This window comes from Trachypithecus francoisi, unplaced genomic scaffold (genome assembly GCF_009764315.1).
Source record: "Trachypithecus francoisi isolate TF-2019V2 unplaced genomic scaffold, Tfra_2.0 Lachesis_group18, whole genome shotgun sequence".
Taxonomy (NCBI): domain Eukaryota; kingdom Metazoa; phylum Chordata; class Mammalia; order Primates; family Cercopithecidae; genus Trachypithecus; species Trachypithecus francoisi.
In genome coordinates, this window is record NW_022681463.1 from 9,255,340 (window position 1) to 9,261,754 (window position 6,415).

At 35.8% G+C, this 6,415-nt stretch overlaps 1 non-coding gene across 1 annotated transcript; it reads right to left on the reverse strand.

Moving 5' to 3' along the window:
- Positions 1 to 3,213: 3,213 nt before the first annotated feature.
- LOC117063788 lies at positions 3,214 to 3,320 on the reverse strand. Its single transcript, XR_004429074.1, has one exon. It is a non-coding gene; the product is annotated as a U6 spliceosomal RNA (small nuclear RNA).
- Between the last annotated feature and the right edge of the window lie 3,095 nt (positions 3,321 to 6,415).

Here is a 6,415-nt window from a genome sequence, read left to right on the forward strand (position 1 = left end):
TGTAGGTTGCCTGTTCACTCTGATGGTAGTTTCTTTTGCTGTGCAAAAGCTCTTTAGTTTAATGAGATCCCATTTGTCAATTTTGGCTTTTGCTGCCGTTGCTTTTGGTGTTTTAGACATGAAGTCCTTGCCCATGCCTATGTCCTGAATGGTACTACCTAGATTTTCTTCTAGGGTTTTTATGGTATTAGGTCTAACATTTAAGTCTCTAATCCATCTTGAATTAATTTTCGTATAAGGGGTAAGGAAAGGATCCAGTTTCAGCTTTCTACTTGTGGCTAGCCAATTTTCCCAGCACCATTTATTAAATAGGGAATCCTTTCCCCATTTCTTGTTTTTGTCAGGTTTGTCAAAGATCAGATGGCTGTAGATGTGTGGTATTATTTCTGAGGACTCTGTTCTGTTCCACTGGTCTATTTCTCTGTTGTGGTACCAGTACCATGCTGTTTTGGTTACTGTAGCCTTGTAGTATAGTTTGAAGTCAGGTAGCGTGACGCCTCCAGCTTTGTCCTTTTGACCTAGGATTGTCTTGGCAATGCGGGCTCTTTTTTGGTTCCATATGAACTTTAAAGCAGTTTTTTCCAATTCTGTGAAGAAACTCATTGGTAGCTTGATGGGGATGGCATTGAATCTATAAATCACCTTGGGCAGTATGGCCATTTTCACGATATTGATTCTTCCTATCCATGAGCATGGTATGTTCTTCCATTTGTTTGTGTCCTCTTTGATTTCACTGAGCAGTGGTTTGTAGTTCTCCTTGAAGAGGTCCTTTACATCCCTTGTAAGCTGGATTCCTAGGTATTTTATTCTCTTTGAAGCAATTGTGAATGGAAGTTCATTCCTGACTTGGCTCTCTGCTTGTCTGTTACTGGTGTATAAGAATGCTTGTGATTTTTGCACATTAATTTTGTATCCTGAGACTTTGCTGAAGTTGCTTATCAGCTTAAGGAGATTTTGGGCTGAGACGATGGGTTTTTCTAAATATACAATCATGTCATCTGCAAACAGGGACAATTTGACTTCTTCTTTTCCTAACTGGATACCCTTGATTTCTTTCTCTTGCCTGATTGCCCTAGCCAGAACTTCCAACACTATGTTGAATAGGAGTGGTGAGAGAGGGCATCCCTGTCTTGTGCCAGTTTTCAAAGGGAATTTTTCCAGTTTTTGCCCATTCAGTATGATATTAGCTGTGGGTTTGTCGTAAATAGCTCTTATTATTTTGAGGTACGTTCCATCAATACCGAATTTATTGAGCGTTTTTAGCATAAAGGGCTGTTGAATTTTGTCAAAAGCCTTTTCTGCATCTATTGAGATAATCATGTGGTTCTTGTCTTTGGTTCTGTTTATATGCTGGATTACGTTTATTGATTTGCGAATGTTGAACCAGCCTTGCATCCCAGGGATGAAGCCCACTTGATCATGGTGGATAAGCTTTTTGATGTGCTGCTGAATCCGGTTTGCCAGTATTTTATTGAGAATTTTTGCATCGATGTTCATCAGGGATATTGGTCTAAAATTCTCTTTTTTTGTTGTGTCTCTGCCAGGCTTTGGTATCAGGATGATGTTGGCCTCATAAAATGAGTTAGGGAGGATTCCCTCTTTTTCTATTGATTGGAATAGTTTCAGAAGGAATGGTACCAGCTCCTCCTTGTACCTCTGGTAGAATTCAGCTGTGAATCCATCTGGTCCTGGACTTTTTTTCGTGGGTAGGCTATTAATTGTTGCCTCAATTTCAGAGCCTGTTATTGGTCTATTCAGGGATTCAACTTCTTCCTGGTTCAGTCTTGGGAGAGTGTAAGTGTCCAGGAAATTATCCATTTCTTCTAGATTTTCTAGTCGATTTGCGTAGAGGCATTATAGTATTCTCTGATGGTTGTTTGTATTTCTGTGGGGTCGGTGGTGATATCCCCTTTATCATTTTTTATTGCGTCTATTTGATTCCTCTCTCTTTTCTTCTTTATTAGTCTTGCTAGCGGTCTGTCAATTTTGTTGATCTTTTCAAAAACCAACTCCTGGATTCATTGATTTTTTGGAGGGTTTTTTGTGACTCTATCTCCTTCAGTTCTGCTCTGATCTTAGTTATTTCTTGCCTTCTGCTAGCTTTTGAATGTGTTTGCTCTTGCCTCTCTAGTTCTTTTAATTGTGATGTTAAAGTGTCAATTTTAGATCTTTCCTGCTTTCTCTTGTGGGCATTTAGTGCTATAAATTTCCCTCTACACACTGCTTTAAATGTGTCCCAGAGATTCTGGTATGTTGTATCTTTGTTCTCATTGGTTTCAAAGAACATCTTTATTTCTGCTTTCATTTCGTTCTGTACCCAGTAGTCATTCAGGAGCACGTTATTCAGTTTCCATGTAGATGAGCGGTTTTGATTGAGTTTCTTAGTCCTGAGTTCTAGTTTGATTGCACTGTGGTCTGAGAGACAGTTTGTTATAATTTCTGTTCTTGTACATTTGCTGAGGAGTGCTTTACTTCCAATTATGTGGTCAATTTTGGAATAAGTGCGATGTGGTGCTGAGAAGAATGTATATTCTGTTGATTTGGGGTGGAGAGTTCTATAGATGTCTATTAGGTCCGCTTGGTGCAGAGATGAGTTCAATTCCTGGATATCCTTGTTAACTTTCTGTCTCGTTGATCTGTCTAATGTTGACAGTGGAGTGTTGAAATCTCCCATTATTATTGTATGGGAGTCTAAGTCTCTTTGTAGGTCTCTAAGGACTTGCTTTATGAATCTGGGTGCTCCTGTATTGGGTGCATATATATTTAGGAGAGTTAGCTCTTCCTGTTGAATTGATCCCTTTACCATTATGTAATGGCCTTCTTTGTCTCTTTTGATCTTTGATGGTTTAAAGTCTGTTTTATCAGAGACTAGGATTGCAACCCCTGCTTTTTTTTGTTCTCCATTTGCTTGGTAGATCTTTCTCCATCCCTTTATTTTGAGCCTATGTATGTCTCTGCATGTGAGATGGGTCTCCTGAATACAGCAGACTGATGGGTCTTGACTCTTTATCCAGTTTGCCAGTCTGTGTCTTTTAATTGGAGCATTTAGTCCATTGACATTTAAGGTTAATATTGTTATGTGTGAACTTGATCCTGTCATTATGATATTAACTGGTTATTTTGCTCATTAGTTGATGCAGTTTCTTCCTAGCCTCGATGGTCTTTACATTTTGGCATGTTTTTGCAATGGCTGGTACCGGTTGTTCCTTTCCAAAAAATATGGAATGCTTCACGAATTTGCGTGTCATCCTTGCGCAGGGGCCATGCTAATCTTCTCTGTATCGTTCCAATTTTAGTATATGTGCTGCCGAAGCGAGCACATAAACATTCTTTAATAATTTCTTTTTACAATAACCCTATGATATTGGTGCGATCATGTCTTTAGTTTTACTGACACAGAGATTGAAGTTCCTGAAGAGGGTCTGAATGGTTTCTTTAAGAAATTACAACCAGTAAATCTGAGAACTAAGATTTATAGCAGGATCTCTTGATTCTAAATCAAATGGCCTTTGACACTGGTTTTCAGAATCCTACATGCACCCAGCTCCTTTAAATATTCCAGTGTAAACAGCACTTAACTAAACAAGCATTTTTAACATTTATTGGCTATGTTCTGTGCTTACTGTAGTTTTAGTTAAATTTGTCTTTGATATAATGGAAAATGCATTAATTCTAAATATATTCAGTTTTTCTCAGAAGGAAGATTAAAAACCTTTTAAACCATGAAGTTCAGAGGAAAATAATAGAGGAAATCCTTAATTATTAAGCTGTTAGGAATTACTATGCTAAGTTTGACCAAATTTTAATTTTGCAAATTAATATCACCTTTTGATCAACCATAGTAAATGTTGCTGACTTAATCATCTCTCTTGTTCTGTGTGTGTGTGTTTTCGCACACACACATGCATCCACACACGTAATAGTTCCAGTCCTATTCCTGCTTGTTTTCTTGGCTGTATTTGTACACAATAATGCAGTCTATATTTTTAATGAAGTGCGCGTCTAGAATCAGATATCACTGCAATTATACATGTTTAGAGTGAAAGAGGCACACCATAGATGTATTCTGGTGTTTACCAGATTCCTGAAACTAAGCATATATTAAGTTACATTTTTAAAGAGGTTATCACTTTTCTTTATCAGGTGATTGGTGAACTTCCTTGTTCTGCTGGGGAACATGTCTTGACTACTGAAGGGATTGTGGATTCTTGGGGTTTCTCTGTAAAAGTTCACTCGGTGTGCTGTTTTGTTGAACTCATTTGATGAAATGTCTTAGAAAGTGATGTTCTTTAAGAAAAAGGGGAAACATCTATCGTTCAACTATTTATCTCTTACTTTAATAATACATCCCCATGTGTGATTTTACAGGTCCTTAAATTACACTTGTTTTTACTATCTGAACAAAAACAAGAACAACAACAAATTTTGAGGGTTTTTTTTTTTTTCACTGCTGTAATTTATTTTATCTAGTGTGTAGTTTGGCTTTAGTTTTGACTAAGTGTTCCCTACATTTTTGCTGTTGATACTAACACCAATTTATTAAAGGGTAAGATACCATATGTTCATTTCAGAAGTATCGGTTCCATTTTGTTCATTTTAAATTTTAGTATTTGCAAAGCAGTTTATTATTTACAAATGCAACAATTTGTATCCTTGCCATTTTTCACTTTTACTTAATCTTCTATTTCAAAGAGTTTTATTTTCTATACTTTTGATTTTGCTAAATATATACATACTCATTGCAAAGAAAAAGTAGGCAGCAGGAATTTTTGGATTTAAGCATAACTGAAGAAATTTGGCATGAATTGTTGAGTCCTAACACACCAATGGATTAAGAATTGCTATTTCACAGTTTAATTAAAGGAGAATGAAAATGTAATATAATGGAAAGAATTATCAACCAAGGTACACCTGGATAGGTACCAAATGAAAGAAGTAAAATATGTCTCAATATGGAAATCAAATCAAAGTTATGACACAATAATTTTTGATATTTGGTCTACATGATATAAAATATCTGACTAAGTCATTTTTAAAAAACATGGACTTCCAGTTGTTATGTAGCATTGAAATCCCTCATAAAACTGGTTTTTCAAGCACACTCACTTACGATGATAGCAGTATCATTTTGGGGATAATCCTTGAAGCTGGATGCTAAAGGGCATGTTGATTAATGGCCTTTCATTAGTGTGACTGCTTATCTTTATAGATTTGCTTGACTTTTGCTGACTTACATTTTAGACTCAGGAGTGAGTTTTATCCAGGCAATACTTTGAAATGGAATTTGCTACAGAAAAAAATAAATGTAATTGACCCCACTCACATTTAAATTTAGAGGTATAAGTATGGTGCCATTGAAGTTTAAATGATGTGTAGTAATGAGCTTGCCAACATTGTCTCCTGTTACTGTGACTTTATCCATTATACTTAGAGTGGTCATTGATACCCTTAGAATTGCTCATCAGGAATGTCACTAATAATATTCCCAGAATAATACAATCCATAGAAAATGTTTATGCTAAAACCATCTTTGAAAAAATAATTTCCTTTAAAATGTGAATATAACTTTAAAAAGCTCTGTATCTCTTCATTTTACATTTTGTTACTCCGATTTCTCAATTAGACTTAAGCTTCTCAAGGGGAGGCAAAGACCTGGGTTCTGCTCTGCTTCTTAAATCCTCTTTGGAGCAGGAAAAATTGGTGCATATAAGTGAAGGCCAAACCAATGTGTTTATGGTGATCTGTAAAGCCAATCCCATAAAGATTTAAGAAAACAGGAACTAAATGTTTATTATCTCTGAAAATTAGTTTGGTCGGCAGATAAATCTTTCAGAAATTTGAATTTATCCTACTGGTAGGTAAATCAAAATATTTGAAATCTAACCATTGTTTCCATGTTTTACTACCATTTTATTAGTGTCAACATCCTTGTCATTTATAAAACTATAATATTATTGATAAAAACTAAAGTTGGAAATCACAGAATGGACATAACTAAATGGTTAAACTTAGTGATATCCGTGGAAATTATTGGTCTAATTTTCTAGGATCTATGATGGCGTGATGATCTATGATGATCCCTAAGCTACTCAACTAGGGTAAATGAGAATATGTCTTTTGCAAAGATTGTACAGTCGAAGCATATTTTGTTTCTTGTAATTAACAAATATCAAGTTGGTATTGCATCTCTAAGAAATGTACTTGAAGAAAATAAAACATATGGCTTCATAAGAAGTTCTAGGATCTGATTCTGTTTTGAGTCCCCAGCCAAGAGGACTGGGCTGAGGAGGGAGGGAGTCCATTGCTGATGTTATTTGTTATTATTTATTCTGGAACACTTATTAGTGACATTCCTACTGAGCAATTCTACAGGTGTAGATGACCATTCTAAATATGTTATTTATCATTTGGCGTA